This window comes from Manis javanica, chromosome 15 (assembly GCF_040802235.1).
Source record: "Manis javanica isolate MJ-LG chromosome 15, MJ_LKY, whole genome shotgun sequence".
NCBI lineage: Eukaryota > Metazoa > Chordata > Mammalia > Pholidota > Manidae > Manis > Manis javanica.
Window position 1 is genome coordinate 41,249,035 of NC_133170.1, and position 18,831 is coordinate 41,267,865.

The 18,831-nt window shown below is 34.1% G+C and overlaps 1 protein-coding gene across 6 annotated transcripts in view; it reads right to left on the reverse strand.

The window, feature by feature from the left end:
• TBC1D5 (TBC1 domain family member 5) overlaps positions 1-18,831 on the reverse strand; it is a 642,656-nt gene that overhangs the window by 456,484 nt on the left and 167,341 nt on the right. For 5 of the 6 annotated variants that reach the window (XM_073223289.1, XM_073223292.1, XM_036996277.2 and 2 more), the window contains exon 3: positions 9,451-9,651. The exons of the other annotated variant lie outside the window; for it this stretch is intronic. The gene's annotated coding sequence lies outside the window, so the exon portion shown is untranslated. The remainder of the gene's footprint in view (positions 1-9,450; positions 9,652-18,831) is intronic. 6 annotated transcript variants of the gene reach the window in all.

Consider the following 18,831-nt stretch of genomic DNA (forward strand, 5'->3'; position numbering starts at 1 on the left):
GAAGCACAAGTATGTTATTTGTAACTATTACTTCCATAATAGTAGATGCTCCCATTCACATTACTAAGTAAACTGACAGTATACAAAATATACTGACTCTCAGTAAAAGTGAACAAGTGAGTGTATGGATGTACAGGATGTATTACTCAAAATGTCTTGCAACTCAGTGACCCAGGAACTTGTGCCAAGTTTTGGCAACAAGCAGGATCTATAAAGGATAGAAATCAGTTATTTAAATCCAAGCGGTTTCCCACTAGAAAGCATTGAAGGGAGTCCTAAGCACAAGGCTGTTCAGTTTTTTGGTTTTATAACCACTCCTCTCTTACCTTTTATCCTTCCTAAATTAAGCTTTACAGTATTGGAGTACTGCAAACAAGATGCTTAAAATCATGTCACAAAACACCGTAAGCATTATGTACTATGCCAGACGGGGAGCTATGTCACTACAGAGAGCTGGGAACTTGAGCAAGAATGGGTAGGAAGAGCAACATTATTATTACTCAGAAGCACATGGTAAGAGTGATCCCAAAGATCACAGGAAGAAAATGCTAGAATGCTAATGCTATTTTATATCAGCTAGTCACTGTGTTCCTAGGCTCAGGTAACTCAGAGAAATAAGGAACACAATAGACCCTTGCTTGCCATTCAAAGATTTTTACATTCATGATTTCAACCCTGGCCCAATCAATCCAGGGAATGAAATAATTTTTTCATTTTTCTAATAAGGAACTTTGAACCATAAGCTCCAATGGCTGGTATGAGAAAGGAGTTAACAGCTTTGCTTCTGATCTTAATGTAGGTTGGTGGTTCTCTAGAACATACTGTAGGAATATTTACACACTTGAGATTTTTCAAAAACTGAAGATGCCTGTTTTATAATTCCATTAATGGAAGCCTCTCTTAGACACAAAATTCCTGACCTGGAAGCCACCATTCTGGTAAAACAAAAACCACAAAGGGGTGAGCAGAATAGGATAAGCCTAAAGTGGGAAGCAGCTAGTCATGGAGCTTCTTGCATGTCACATAACCTAGATGAGCACATAACTAAAGATTTTTAAAGATGAGCCTGCACACTGTGCCTTCCTTCCCATTATTAAGAAGGATGAACAATCCATGCTCCTGTTGAAGGCCAATCTCTCCACTTGTGAACATTGCTTCAGCAATGCTCCACTCTTTCTTGTATCCTCAATTCATTTCTCTTTACTGGAGCACTCCCAACCCTGATATAACTTGCTTCTCTTCCACTTAAAAAAAAAACAAAAACAAAACTCCTCTCAACCCCAACTTCCTCCCTTAAGGTGACATATGTTCTCCTCCGACTGACTACAATCACATTTTGTCCTCTATGTCACCAAGGTCTTTTCAAAGTTACCAATGACCTCCCACCACTAAATCCAACAGTCAATTCATAGTTCATCTGTAACTTCACCTTTCAGCAACATTTGTCACAGACGATCACTTCCCTTCCTAGAAACATTTACGTCACTTAGCTTCATTAGCTTTCAGACAGTCTGAACACCAAATGAGTTTTCCACTTTCCTCACTGGGTTCTCCTTCTCCGGCCTCTAATACTTGCCCCCTCTCCAATTCCTTCACTTAAAAAGTGCCCAAAGCTAGGAATTTCAATTGCCTCTGGCAACATATTGTACTATCTGGATTGTATCAGCATTACCCCTTTAAAATACCATCTACTACTGACATTTCCACACAGAACCATCCCCTGAATTCTGGACTAGTATATCAGTCTCTGTCTCCACCTCTCCACTTGAATGTCCAATAAACAACTCCAACTTATCATGTCCAAAACCAAACTCCTGCTTTTCCTCCTAAGGTACACCTTTTATAATCTTCCCCAGCTTCTTCATTAAATGAAACTCTTAATCTTTCCTGTTAGTCAGATCAAAAACATGAGAAGAGTCATTTTTGATTCCTCTTTCTTTCATAACTCAAATGCAATACATCAGCAAATCCTACTGTTAAAGCCACAATTATCTCTCATCTCTAACCTTTGACACAGTCCGTCTGCTTCTACCCCTGCTCCCTTAAAATTGATTCTCAATCCAGCAAACTGTATTATTTTAAACTATAAATCAGATGGTAATACCTGCCAATGGCTCCTAAACTCATTCAGAATAAAAGCCAAATACAAGTCTTTAAAAGTCCTAGCTTCCCAGTTACATCTCTAGTTTAATCCCTACTACTCTCCCCTCACTTTGCTACAGCCACACTGACCACTGTTGTTCCTTGAACACATCAGCAATATTCTTACATCACAAACTTTGTACTTCTTATTCCTTCTGCTTGAATGCTGACTCCCTCATCTCCATCAGGTCTTTACTAAAATGTTACCTCTCTGTGAGATTTCCCTGATCACTCTAATTCTCTATCCTCTACTCTTGGCTTTATTTCCCTTCATAGCACCACTATCTAACCTACTATATTTTTTATCTTACTTCTTGTAAATCTGTCTACCGTAAATTGTAAACTTAATCAAATTAAGAAATTTTCTCTATTTTGTTTTCACTGTAATATCTCCAGGAATACTCTTAAGTAAGACTGGGTTCATATTTCTCAGGAGAAAAATGAGGAAAGTCTATTAGGAAAAAACTGAGTAAAGTCTTCAAATGTCTAAGAAAAATTATTCTAGAAATAAATATATATCCAGCTAAAGTATCCATTAATTTCAAGCATGAAATTGTTCTAAAATAAATAATTCAGAAAAATCATCTTTCACTATTTCATCTTCTGAATATTTATTTAAAGAAATCTAGTAATAAAGATAACAATGAAATATAAGACATATTTGAACTAAGCCAGGAATACAATGAAAAGAAATCTGAGAGTGACATTTGTATGTCAGCAAAAAGCCAAGAAAGCTCTGATCTATAACAACCTAGAAGGTTCAGGTTAAGTGTAATATTTCTTCAAAAAGAGAGTAGATAACCTTAAAAAATGTTATTTTATGATTTAGGAGTTTAGAAGTTGTTATATGTTATCCACAATAATAGAAACATAGATCTCTCATGAACATGAAGCAAAAACCTGTTAATTTAAAACTCTGGCAGAAACAAAGAACTATACACACACACACTACAGAAATATGAAAAAACATATAGTATGATTTTGACCAAAAAAGGAAAAGTAAGAATCTTCTGTTCTGGAAAACAATATCTACTGGTCAGTTAATTCTGGAAGGGAAACAGAATTGGTACCATGAATTGGTATATAATTTTTATACAAGAAATACTGGATATAGACATTTCTCTACAATGTTACTTTGCTGAATGAAAGTCATTCATATACTCCAAATATCAAAAAAACATGGGAAATACCAAGTGTTAGCAAGATGCGGAAAAACTGGAACCCTTATACATTGCTGCTGGGAATATAAAATGCTGCAGCTGCTGTGGAAAACAATTTGGTGATTCCTCAAGAAGTTAAACAAAGAATTATAATATGACATAACAATTTTACTCTGAGGTATAAAACTAAAGGGACTGAGAACAGGTATTCAAAAAAAGTACATGTATGCATAAATTCATAGAAGCAGTATTTACAACAGCCAAAAATGGAAGCAAACTAAGTATTTGTATTTGTATCTACATAGGAGTATTTTCAGCTATGAAAATCAATGAAGTACTGAAACATACTACAACATGTATAACCCATGGAAATATTACACAAAGTGAAAGAAGCCAGACATTAAAGGTCACATACTGTATGATTCCATCTCCATGATATATTCAGAACAGATAAATCTGTAGAGCAGAATGCAGATTGAGGATTTGAGGGGACTGGGAGAAGGGAGAATGAGCAGAGACTATGTAAAGTGTGAGGTATTTTACCTTGGGGTGATGGAAATGTGCAGAAGTAGAGAGAAGTGGTGGTTGCACAATACTATAAATATACTCAATGGCACTGAAATGTTCAATTAATTTCATGTTATGTAAGTTTCACCTAGTAAATGATCTTAAATAAAAATATATTCTGCTTATAGATCATCCTTTTCCTGTTTTCTTATTTTCAGATTTCCATATTCCTCTTTAACACTGGAAGGCTCTTAGGAACTAATATTTCAGGTTTTGAAAAAACATTTATCTGAGGTTCTTGACTCAGTTACGTTTTATTACTGTCTCTTTTCCCTCTGTTAATTAACTTCAAGTAGAATTTTAAAAAATAGGTTATATTTTTCAAATGTTAGCTCAGTTCATCTCTACATGATGGGATTAGGGTTTTTTTTTTCTTTTTTAAAATTTTTCTTTTGTTCAGCTTTGTTGAGGTATAACTGTCCTCAACATGCAATACAATTGTAAGTGTACACTGTAATTTGATACATGTACATATAGTGACATGACTCTCTCACCATCTAGTCAATATATCCATCACTGCACTTACTTATTGAGTGAGAACACTTAAATTCTACTCTTAGTCAATTTCAATTATATAGTAGAGTGTTATTACCTATAGTCACCATGTTATACATTAGATCCTCAGACTTTATGCCTTCTATAGCTGGATGTTTGTACATTTTCACCAACCTCTCCCTATTGCTTGTTACTACCCATCCCCTGTTTCTATGAGTTTGACTTTTTTCTTTCACTTTTATAGATACTGCATGTAAGTGATACTAGTTTCTATCTTTTTACCAACCTCCTCCGATTTTTCACACCCTATCCCACCTCTAGGTATCTAATTTTCTACCCTCTGTTTCTATGAGTTTGACCTTTTTTTCCCACTTTTTATAGATTTCAATGTAAATGATACCATGCGGTAGCTATCCTTCTGTCTGGCTTAATTCACTTAACATAATGTTATCAAGGTATATCCATCTTGTTGCAAATGACAGGATTTCTTTCTTTTTCATATCTGAATAATATTCCCTTGAATATATATATATATATATATATATATATATATATATATATATATATATATATACCACCTCTTCATTGTCCACTGATGGACACCTAGGTTGTTTCCATATTTTTGGCTATTAGGAACAAAATTGCAATGAACAGGAGTACTGATTATTTCTTTAATATACTGTTTTCATTTCCTTGCCAAGTTAGTTCTATTTTTGAAGGAACTCCATACTGTTTTCCATTATGAGTGCACCAATTAACACTTCCAACAATAGTGCACAAGGATTCCCTTTCCTCCACATCTTCATCAGTACTTGTTATGTCTGTCTTTTTGATGATAGACATTATGAAAGGTGTGAGGTGATATCTCATATGGTTTTGATTTGCTTTTCCCTGATCATTAGTTATGTTGTATACTTTTACATGTATCTCTTGGTCATTTGCATGTCTCCTATGAAAAAAGGTCTATTCAGTTCCTCAGATAATTTTTTGATCAGACAGTTTTTTTGTTATTGAGTTGTGTGAGTTCTCTATATATTTTGGATATTAACTCCTCACCAAATATATGATTTGCAAATATTTTCTCCTATTCATTAGGTTGCCATTTCATTTTGTTGATGGTTTTCTTTGCTGTGCAACAGCTTTTTAGTTTGCTGTAACCCTATAATTTGTTGATTTTTGCTTTTGTTGCTTTTGCTTTGGTGTCAAATTTAAAAAAGCATTGCCAGGAGCAATGCCAAGTAGCTCAATTCAGTTGCTTCTAGGATTTTATGGTTTCATGTCTTATACACATATCTTTAGTCCACTTAACATTGATTTTTGTATATGGCTTAAGAGGGGGGTCGAGTTTTAGTCTTTTGAATGTGACTGTCCAATCTCTCCAACAAAATATATTGAAGAGACTATCCTTCACCCATTGTATATTCTTGGCTCCTGTGTATAAATTAACTGATCATATTAGCATGGGTTTATTTCTGAACCCTCTATTCTGTTCCATAAATCCATGTGTCTATTTTTATGCTAAAAATACTATAGATTTATAGTATAGTTTGAAATTGGGAGATGCCTCCAACATTGTTCTTCTTTCTCAAGACTGTTCTAGCTATTCAGGGTTGTTTGAGGTCCCATACAAATTTTAGGATTTTTTTTTCTTTTTTTGTGAAAAATGTCACTGGACTTTGTATAGAGATTTCATTGTATCTGTAAATTGTCTTGGGTGGTATGGACATTTTAACAATGTAAATTCTCCCAATTCATGACCACACAGTGTCTTTTCATTTATTTGTGTCTTCTTCCATTCTTTGATTAATGTTTCATAATTTTCATTGTACAGATCTTTCATCTCCTTGGTTGAGTTTATTCCTAAGTATTTTATTCTTTTTGAAGCAACTGAAGATGCAATTGTTTTTCTGTTTCTGATAGCTCATTGTTACTATATAGAAATGCAACTGATTTTTGCATATGATTCTGTATCCTTCAAGTTTACTGAATTCATTTATTAGTTCTAGCAGTCTTTGGTGGAGTCTTTAATATTTTCCATATAAAATAGCACACCTCTGCAACTACAGTTTCACTTCTTCTTTTCCAGTTTGGATGCCTTTTATTTCATTCACCTGCCTGATGGCTCTGGCTAGGACTTCCAGGACTGTTGAATAAAAGTGGCAAGGTTAGTTCTTTGTATATGCAGAATATTACTTCATTCCTCATCATTACTCACTGCAAAAACAACCTTGGTAAGGAGTTCAAATAAAGAACAGTTCTTTGCAAAAAAAAAAAAAAAAAGCATCAAGAGTTTGGGCATTCTTGTCTTACTCCTAATCTTAGAGGAAACTCAGCTTTCCACCATTGAATATGACATTAATTGTGGGCTTGTCATATATAGCCTACATAAATGGCTTGTCATATATGTTGAGGTAAGTCTCCTCAATATGCTCTTTGTTAAGAATTTTTACTATAAATAAATGTTGAATTTTGTTAGATGCTTTTTCTACATCTATTGAGATGATGATATAATTTTTACTAATGTGTTATATCAGATTAATTTGCAAATGTTGAACATTCATGCAACACAGAATAAACTCCACTCGACTATGGTGTCTGATCACTCTAATGTGTTACTGCATTCGGTTTCCTAATATTTTGTTGCAGATTTTTGCACCTGTGATCATCAATGATATTGGCCTGTAATTTTATTTTCTCGTGGCATCCTTCTTTGGTTTTGGTATCAGGGTAATGTCAGACTCATAAAATGGCTTTGGAAGTATTTCCTCCTCTTCCCTCTTGGAAGACTTTGAGAAAGATTGGCATGAATTCTACTTTAAGTGTTTGGTAGGATTCACCACTGAAGCAATCTAGTCCTGGACATTTTTGGTAGGATTTTGCTTCCTGATTCAATCTCCTTACTAGTAATTGGTCTGTTCATATTTTCTGTTTCACATGATTCAGTCTTGGTAGGTTGTATGTTTCTAGGAATTTATCCATTTTTTTTACATTGTCCACTTTGTTGGTATATAATGCACTTTTTGTATCTCTGTGGTGTCAGTTGTCATGTCTCCTCTTTCACTTATACTTCTATTTGAGTCCTCTTTTTTTTTTTTTTTGGTACTTCTAGCTAAACATTTGTCAATTTTGTTTATATATTTTTTAAAAACAGCTTTTAGTTTCATTAATAGATTCTCTTGTCATTTTAGTCTGTTTCATTTATTTCTGATCTTTGTTATTTCCTTTCTTCTAGTAAATTTATGCTTGTCTGTCCTCATTTTCCTAGTTCCTTGAGGTATAAAATTAGCTTGTTTATTTGAAGTCTTTTTTTCTTCTTAATGTAGGTATCTATTGCTATGAACTTCCCTCTTAGGACTGCTTTTGCTACATTGAGTTAGGATCATTTTTATCTTCTTTTTATACTTCTATACATATACATACATACATATGTGTATATATATATACATACATACCAAACTTTCTAACACAACATTTTACTTTTGCAATCATAAAAAATATCTTTGGGTAAAGATCTGAGTTATTCTAAGCTGATGAAGAGGGATTAAAAAGTTAAAAATGTTTTAAACCAGGAATGATTTGACGGCATCAGAATGCATATACAATTTACACAGAACAGACAAGAACAGAATAAAGAAATATATACCACACTATAAATGGATGAATCTATCAAAGACTTATTCCCCTTTAAATTTTGAGACCTGACCATTTGTACCATCATGTTTTTACTACAAAAGAACCAATTATATACTCTGGTGTTTTCTAGCAGCTACCCTGCTCTTTCACCACACTGTTGATAGCTTATAGTGTTGAATGGTGAAAGAGATAAGCACAAAGAAGACAGGAGAAAAGACATCTTGACTGAAACAAAAAACAAACTGCCTGATTCCATTTCCTTTCCAAAAAAGTTAGTCATGAACAAATATACAAGTGATATAAAGTATGGTTATTGAAATTGCAAAGGCAATCTATTATTAGATAGGGAAATAAATTTAGTCAGGGGCACCAACATGCATTAAATGAAATATACAAAAATATTATAGAAAAGAACACAGCACACATTCCATGTAGTTAGGGTAAGAACTGCTTTAACTTTTGCTTCAGTTTCATTTGTACATGTATACCTGTAGAACATGGTTCATCAATGTAAATTTTATTTCTTACAATGGGTTATGGTTTAAGAAAAATTGTGAATGCTCTTTATCTGAGATATCTTCAATTCTAAATCCAATCATTCTAACTGCTACTCTTTTAAAAAATTTAATGAATGTCCTTAGCTAGAGAAGTAGGGATGTATGGAGCAAAGAAGGAAGGAAGGAAAGAAGGAAGGGGAAAACAAAGAGAAAAACATATGGGTACAAAGTAAAGTACTAAAAGTTTACTGGTGGGAAAACATTTTTAAAGCTCCTGTGAAGGCTCAGTTAAAAGAGAAGGTAAACAGTGAGGAAAAGGAAAAGATTGGAAGCTCATATATAAATATAGGAGGTGGAAAGAAAGCAATCAAGGACCTCTTGAATAACTGTATTAAAGGGTAACATTATTTCTTGAAGGAGCCCACAATCTAAATCCGGCAGAAGGCTATAAACACACACATACATGCACACACATATATACACACACAGTTTTTATACATGAATCTAAAGAACACATTACTATAGTCAGGGTATTGTTATGAAATGAATGTTTATGTCCCTCCAAGACTTGTATGTTGAAATCCCAATTCCCATTGCAATGATATAAGGAGTGAATTCTCTGGGAGCTGATTAGGTCATGAAGGTGAAACCCTCATGAATGAGATTAACCCCCTTATAAGAAGAGACCCCAGGGAGCCCTCTCATTCCCTCTACCCATGTAAGGGACACAGTGAGAATGTGGCTGTCTATGAACCAAGAAGTGAGTTCTCACTGGACACCAAATCTGCTGGTGCCTTTATCTTGGACTTCCCAGCCTCCAGAACTGAAAAATAAGTTTTTGTTGTTTATGAGTCACCCAGTGTATGGTATTTTTGTTAGAGGAGCCTAAAAAAATACTAAGATAGGTACTTGATAGTATTCAGTTATGAATGCACTGTTAATAAATATATGCCTACCTTTCAGGAGAACTTTACTGATCCATCATTCTAATTGACAATTGAAAATGCATGTTCTTGTTACGGGTCAAAGATGATTTCAGGCTCAGAATAACAAAGTATTCCAAATACAAGTCTTGTTTGGCAAATAGGAAGAAGAATTAAGAAGCGAAGATTAGCTGATTTCTCCCTCAACTGAGCTGCTGGAAAAAAGGCAAATACCTAGAAAAGTAAATAAAATAGCTTTAAATGTTCTTATCCCAGAAGGAACCCTAAACCAAAGCAAACAATGAAAAATGAAGGCTAAAGACATTTATGTCATAATATTTAGGCTCTTACGGGAAAAATATTAGCCTACTCATTAATCACTCTTTCCATCATCTATTCCAACTCCAGGAAAAAAGGGAATCATTTTATAATATCTACAATAAAAGGCATTACACACACAAAAATTAAAATTAAAGAAACACCTCAATATAAAAAAATCACTTGTTACAACTATGTTTTGCTGAAATGACACAAAAGTGTTCAAATATACACACTATTCTACCACACAGTAAAATAATAGCATGTATTAAAATCACAAAAAAATGTAAATTAGAAATTTATAAAATACGAAAAAAATTCCATTGAAAATGGATTCCAAAGCATTAATAAAATGTACAATTAGAATACAGATGCATTAGTGTGGCAAGTAAACATTTTTATGAATTAAAAATCAATTTCCATAACTTTTTTGCCTAGAGAAAAAGAAAAATATTTTATCACCTTTAATAATATACTTACATAAAGTCATATCTGACATCTTTATATAAAATCAAGAATACAAGAATGTCCATTGAATTTCTTAAATAGCTGTCTAGTTTGGGTAGAGACCTTCAATAATAATAAATTATAAACAAAGTATAACTCCCCTCCAGATTTCATGGTGTTTTAGTTTACTTAACTCCCAATAACCTGTTGGAGCTTATTTGTGAAGCATATGAAAGTACAACAGTAGTTAGGTAATAAAATATAAAACATAAATCTGTAATATAGAATTGAAAAACATTATGGTAATAGATTTAACTAAAATCTACGGACGTTCAAAAGAAATTACTTAACTTAAAACACATTTTAGCATCATATGCTACTAAAATCAAATTAACAAAGTATGATTTCTAAAGAATACAAACGAATGTCGCATTGATCTCTAAACAGACTTCCAAAAATTGTTTTATGTCCTTGCATTGAATACAATTCATTTTTTGTTTGATAAGAATGATTTACTAAATTGTGATGTAGCAAGCATTTCCTTAACTTTCAATCTTATCTGAAAAGCTACAAACAACACATCTCTAAATTACATCCTATACATATGAAAAATACCTAAATATTGTCAGCAGCTCCTTGGACAACAATGTAGTCACATGGTTTTTCTGTATGATTGAACAAAAAACTGCTACTAAAATAAAGCATGGGTCTATTTCTTATCTTTTCCTTTATAACTCTATGGATGACTCTTCAGAGTAAAAGATACTCAAATACCTTTCAACTATTTTAACACATGATTGATAAATCCATGTTTATGTAACACTTAATGCATACTGTCATACTACTCTGTCAATACTACTCAGAGAATGATGGCCATTTCTTCAGAAAATACAATAGTAAGCAAAAGAAGTGACACTATTATCAGTGTCCCGAGTAATTGTAATCTGTTTTGTTTCTAAATAAACACCAGGTCATTTTTACATTTCTTACACTGATAAGATTGTAACAATATTATAATTTACTTTCTTGTTCTGACAGGATATAGCCAATGAAATTATCTCACTGACATACTATCAGAGAAACCAAGGAGGACGAAAAAGACTACAGGCAGAATTAGGAAACACAGAAGACTATCTGTATAGTAACAACTAGACTTCCTCAACAATTAGTATGTAGAAGGAATGTTTACCATAGTTTTACTGAAAGGATATACCAGTTCTTTTTCTAGTGATTCTCTATGGAGTTGCATAAATACTGAGAAATCTAGAAATAGATATACACATGCACATATAAAAATTATTGTCAGTGTATAAGTTACTGCTGCTCTGGGACTGTAATAATTTACGTAACATCTGTTTTCATATTTTTCTAATTTTTTTCCTAATTAACATGCATATTTAATGCATAAAGGCTCAGACCACCTCTTTTTCTGCTGACTATGCCTCTTTATTTTTGAAGTTGTGCATTCCTAGGGAGAATTCAGGATAGATGGAAAGCAAAATTTTACTGAAAACACTAATTTTAAAATGTAAACAACAGTACTAAACCAATTTCAAGAAAATAGTAAAGTCGTAAGAGTTTTCACAAGAACATGTTAACCTGCCAACAATAGTCATGCAGCAAATTAAGATCCAAACACGAGGAAGAAATATAAAAGCATAATTCTAATGCCATATTAATCTTCTTGATTTCTTTTTAATTTTTATAAGAGCTGAGAAATTTATTATAATATCTTTGATATCTTCATGAGTTTGGGTAGTATTTTTAAATGTTTACGCATTAGGCAACACATAAATGAACACATTCCATATAGTAAACAACAAGAAGTATGTAACCAGATATACATTTTTTGAATTATAAACTTCAAATACTGTGCAGATGTGAGGAAAGGGGAAGGATTTTACTCAAAGCTCATTCAACTACAATCAAGTTCTGGAAGTTCTTAATCTGTACTGGGAAATTCAACCTTTGAAATACTACTAATCTTTATTTTTAAGAGAAAAAGTAAAATTAGAGGCCAGTCAAAGCAATGCTACAGTAACAAAAGTGTTCCCAAATAACAAAGCTTCACAAGCCAATGTTCTAACTCCATCTGTACTGTGACTACATCCATACCTTACTTTAGAATTAATCACTTTGCATTTTAACTGTCTCTTTATGTACTTCAGTCAGTCATTTAATACTTCTCTTCTGTTTTCAGGGCTGTTTTAGGTCTTTGTAGACACTGAAATTGTCTGAGCCCTCATAGAACTTGTATTTTATTTGGGGAAGCAGACAGTATGTAATAACCATGCAAATACATAATTGCAAACAGAGACAGATGCTATTAAAAATAGGGAAGGAGGAGGCCATGAGATTTTATAGCAGGAGACATGATTTAGCTCAGAGAACAGCAAAGACCTAAAGAAAGACTATTTAAGATGACATCTCAGAAATACAGGAAGTGTTCCAGTCTTGGCACAGCAAGTACAAAGGTTGAAAAACAGTTACAATAAACACTTTCTTTTCAAAGTAAAGAAAGAAAAGCAGAGAGGCCCGTCACTACTGCAGAGGAAACATAAAACAAAATGGGGCAGAAGGGTCTTAAGTAAGGTATGGCAATCAATTACACACTGGAAAAATATCAAATTTGGCAAAACTATGGAAAGGAGCAAGAAAGATGCAGGGGAGGAGTTAGGTATGAGATGACAGTAGCCCAGCCTAAGGTGATGGAGGTGAAGATGGAGAAGAGAAGATGGAAAGAGATTTATGGTAACAATCAGCAGAATTCAGTGAAAGATTAGTTTTTGTGTAGGATGAAGATGGACAGCAATTCCTCTCACTGATGTAAGGAAACCTGGAAGAAGATCAGTTGTTGGAAGAAACAGCCCAAGTTTAGACTTGGACTTGTTAAGGGCTGAAGATGTCTTGTAGGCATTGCACTGTAAACATCTAGAGCTGTAGGAAGAGTCTTACCTTTAAGAAGGGTCTGAGCTAGAATCAAATTTCAAATTTATCAGGGTATGGGTAGGAAAAAAAGGCCTATGTTCTTTTTTAAAGGAAAACCCCTTCACACATTCAGCATATCCTCATTTCTAGCTCATACCACATCAGATTGGAAATAAAGTATTTCCTAATTTAACAAAATCATTCAGCCTCTGTTTGGTTAACTGCATAAGGCATATCTGCCTTCAACTGGTAAGTAATAGTAATCATTATTAAAATTACTACACTGGGACAGATTTATAAAAATATGCTAAAGCATTCTAAAAATCTGCTTTAGGTTATTAATCCTTACAATAACCTTAGAATTTAAAATTATCATGCCTACTTTTCAGATGAGGACACTGAAGTTAAGGAAAGTGTAAAGTCACTAGTTAAAGCCAGTAAATGATAGAGGCACACATACTTTCAAACCAAGACGACCTGAACGCACAGGCCATGTTCTTTCCACTAAAAAGGAGGGTAGTCATGTATAGTGTCTGGTATTTAAAATATATAAACAACAGTTTCAATCCTGGCCCCAGAAAACCACTTCAGTTCTCTTACATTTCCTTACCTGCAGTTCTTCCCTTGCCAGGAAATATTAACATTTTAGGAAACATGTGAAGCCTCTGTCACAGCCCAACAGGTTGTGCACCACATGATATATTCCTTCACCAAGGAGCGCTAGTTGAGAGAGGACTTAGAGCAGAAACTAACGCTGACACTGAAAGCTTTGGAAATACCACTGCATAGGGCAGTAGGTCTGGAACAGCTACGGCAGCTCTCCCTTTCTCCCAACAACTGGGGAAGAGCAGCTTCCATCAGGAGCCAGAAGCCAATATCCCAAAAACTATCAGCAGAGAACTCAGTAATGGTTCTAAGACTTTAGCGTGCATAAAAATTAGCTGAAAATGTTCTTAAGATGGAGATAACCAAGCAGATCCTACCAAAGATTCTGATATATCAGGAGAATAGATGATCCTTCAAGATTTCTAAAAGATATCTACCACTAACAACCACTTTTCATCCCTCAGGCATACAATTTTTAAGTTATCTGTTGAACATATATATCACTTCATTTAGTCTAATTAAATTGTACCCAACTTAATATAAACATTTCACATCTTTTTTTGAGCAACTACTATCAGGGTTTCTTTCCAACAGAAAGAGAAATGATTAAATGAAAGGACTTTGAACTACACATAAAATGCCCCCACCAAATCTGATTTTCCTTAATATGGATTTTTGTCTTATGATTAAAACTAAGTTATTTAGGGACATATATGTCCAAACACATAGGAATATTTAAAAGAGATGAATGGTTCATAAGGAAAATCTTGTTGTAACAGTTAACTTCTGGTAAAATATATTGTTGATTTGTAAAGAACCTTATAAATATGTAAGAGGGGTTAGTACAGTAACAGTTATCCAAAAAAAAAAAAAAAATGGAATAGGAGCTTATATAAAACCTTGTTTAGTGACACCAATGGATGTCACATACACTGCTACCAAAGCAGCTTTCAGGACCAAAAACGTCTATAATGTTTTCCAGACACATCAGGTCATTTAAAAAATTAAAGTCTACTCGTGAACCTTCTACATGAAACACAACTATCACTATGGAAGCATACATTCCAGTCACTGTCCAGTAGCTTCCATTAACCTAACCTGCTGGCATACTGAGTGAGCACTGTCTGAACAGCAATCTAGTGGCTTGGAGGTTCTAACACAGGCCAAAACAACAAACTGAATCCAAAGTTAAGTGAATTTAATTTTTTAATTTTGAAATTTCATGATGGATGTTCTTCCAAGGTTTATTTGTGAAGCTAAATGTGGACAGTTAAAGTTTAAAAATTATTACACAGCATCTTCTTGTATTCCTCTGGATCAAATAAAATACTCACTCAGGTCTATTTTTGGCTTCTTTTTTTTTTAACCCCATTACTTACATTAGGACCATGACAGGGGAAGAAAGATAATAATAAAAGTTGCTTGAAAAAAGAACTTTAGTAACTAACATCAGTAGTACACTATGATACTGATATTTATATGGCACATCTCATTTAAAACTACTCACCTCCACCCTAACCCCCATCAAAAAACACAAAAAAACAAAAACAGCTAAGAACTTAAACATACTAGCTTGCCCAAGATCTCACTGCTATCATTACTAACAAATGGTAAAGATAGGATTTGAGCCGAAACAATCTGAACCCAGACTCCACATGGTCTCAAATCATTAGACCATGCTACATCAATAAAGACAATTATAAGTGTAATTTACCTGACCATTACTCACTCTGTTCATGAATTCCCTTAACTTTATAAGCTTTCATATAGCCAATGATCCCCAAAATATTGACACAATATAAATCTGGCTCTTTCCCTTTTATAGTAAATGAAAATGCTTTCAAGTTGTCCTAATCATAAAATTTATCTTCATTTCCAAAATAAATCTTCATCATGTAATAGTATATAACTATTTTCTCTTAAATAGCCATGTTCATTTTTCACTAACCATAGGTCTGCTCCAAATTAGGTCCTACATTACCCTAACCTCCAGGCAAAACGGAAACCAATGTATATATAAAGGAAAAAGAGAATTTTTGTGATTTGAAGATAATATCTTCTGATATTGTCTTGATGCCAAAAAGATAACCTCTGTTCTCTATGACCTGGCTCCATTTAGTTTCAAGCTATGGATACCCAAGTAATATCAGCTTAAAAACAAGAAAGATTAGTCTCAATCACTCTATTTACATGAACCAAAAGAGGTTAGGTAAATTCTGGAGGTTCACTCTAATCTTAAACACCCATCTAAATGACATGTGAATAGTTAGAAAATTTCAAGAACTATGGGTTCCCTAGGAAAGCTGCACACTCAACTGAACTTCAAGAGATGAAAAATTCCCTTAAGCTTGTGTTAGTCTTTGTCTATTTCCTGTGGCAGACATAAGGCACACTTTTCAAAGTAAACACACCTCACAGTAGAGTAGTGATAAAGCATATCTATAATTAATGTATTCCCTTATTTTAAATATGCTCCTTTAAGAAGAAAATAAGATTCTTTAGGAAATTTCCTTAAACAGGCTAAAACTTTAAGCATTGTCCATAATTGTATTTTGTTTTCTAAATTCTCAGTTCCAGATTTATTATTTCACATCTCATTAAGTACTCCTCCTTATGCTATTCTATTTGGTTCAAGTTCCTTTTCTTTAAAATCTATTGCCTTTTTGTAACGTCACCTGCCTGTTACCTTTTATCCAATAAACACTGTAATTTGTCCTGCTCAACCAGTGCAAAAAGAAAAACTCAAAACATACTTCATTGCACTGGAGGAATGCATGAAAAGTAGTTACTATCTTAACTTATCTAGAAATTTGAGGAAGCTTTAGTTCTCAGAGAACATAAGAGGACAAAACTAATTAAAAACATGGAAAGAACAGGTAAGTTAGCTGTCCAAAGGACTCAATTAGTTAAGATTTTTTTTTCTGCTTTGTGGCTCATGTTTATCACACCACTTAAACTTGACTACCAAACTACTGTTCCTTTATGGATGTCACTGCTTATTATCTGTTTCTCAAAAGGAAATAAAGGAAATCTAAATTGGATAATGTTGTTCATGAGTAGCAGCATAGAAAAAATGGCTGAATCAATTATCAGGTACTGAGTATTTCAGAAAAATAATTCCAATGAAAAGACAGAGTACCAATAACCAAAGTAGCAAAAACAGCTATAGAAATGGAGGACTCAGAGGCAAGAGAACATGCAAAAACTGGCGGTACTGAGACATAGAAATGGAAGAAAAGAAATATATTTACTAAATTTCCAAGGTTTCTATTCTAGGAGTTAGAAAATTATTTGTGGATGAAAGGAATAAAAAATGGGAAGACAAGGAGGGGATAAGAAAAATGGTTGATTAAAAGAAAAAGCACATTCTATATCACTTCATACAAATACCTCCCTTAGTATCTTACATCCCTAAAAAAGGTTTGAGGAGGATAAAGGAAGGAACAAATGAATGATCAATTTTAATTTCAATATGTTTTATAACAACAAATAATTTGAATTCCTGGCTAATGTGAAGTTCTAGAATCACTACAAATTCCACAAATATATGAGTTTTAGTTTCTTTTTATTTTAGAAAGTTTCCTTGATTCTAAGCAGCACTAGTGCAAGCCTAGAAGTATTTCAAACTTGACTACTCTCTTTAAAAAGTTGCCAAGTTGTGGTCTCCATGATTCACATATCTCATTTGGAGCAACTTATTTCTGTAGATAATCCAGCTGAATTTAAAGTTTGCATTTGATTATTTGTTTAGTAGACTTGAAACTAACAGTCCAGCAAAATAAATAAAGATCACACATCTATCAATCAGTGCTTTCAGTCTACTAACTCAATAAAACATCAGTGAATTAATTTACATTACTAATGTCATTTTTTTTGCTACTCAGAGGAAAACTCTAATGTAATCTTCAAAAACACTTTAAACTTATTCAAAGATTCCAAGAGAAATCATTACTATGGTCTCATATTGAATTAAAACACATAAAACTAAGACTATTTGAAATTCAGTAAGAAAAATATTGTATTAGATTATAAATTGATGAAATGAAAAGAGGAAAATCATAAATATAAAAAATACAGTACATCAAAACATTTGGTTTTATGATCAAAATGGGTTAAAAGTTCTTTTTTAAAAAATTAGTGTATTCTACTTTTGATGCAGGAAATTCACAACAACTCTGGGATAACCAGTTATTACTCTCCAAGGGCAGAAGCCCAATTAAGGCACCCAACTCTTAGGACATTAAAAAAAATTGCCCAATGTCAGTCTTTAAGACATAATCCTAGAAGGCTTAAAGATGCCAGTGTGAGAGGTGAGACAGAAACCTCCTCCCAAAACCATATATAATATGAAAACATAGCAAATACAACAAATGCTGAAGAGCAACAGGAAAGAAGGTTGTGGCAGACTGCCTACACCTGGGGAAAAGAGGAGACCTCACAGAAAAGAGTAAAGTACCAAAGCTGTGATCCAGTGGGAACCAAGCCCTTCCACCACCCCAGCTCACTGGCGGGAGGAAAAGAAACGGGGCAGAGAAGGGGTGGGGGCTGAGAACTGCAGAACACCCAGCCCTGGGGATCTGCTCTGGCAGCATGAATCTACATTACATGAGGCTCTGGAGATTAGTGGGGTTGGAAAGCTAAGACAGGAAGAACACATGGAGAGACTGAGATTCCAGCTGCCTGTGGAGAATAAGTATCCACAACCGGCTGCTCTGGGAAAAAAGAAAGGTGGGCACACTAAGAGATTTCCTAATAGTGAGAGGGCTGCTAAAGGGACAAGGATTGCACAGAACTTACTGCTCAAGAGAAAGAAAAGGTGGACAAAATTGTCCTGGTACAGTCACCTGAGTAGGCTGGGAACTTTCAGGAACTTCAGGTACTCCATCCCCTAGCCAGCTACAAGGACCCCGCAGCTATATGCAGCCTATTGCTCCTTCCTCCTGGCTGGCACTGGCTCATACACCAGCTGCCCCCACCATTACACCAGGCCAGCCAGAGGATGGCCCCGCTTAAGGAAGCTACAAGTGCATAGCACAGAGGCTCCTCCCTGCATACCTGACCCACTGGGCCTCGCAGTGCAGGCAGGCACTGCAGCCACAAGGCAGGAAAGAACTC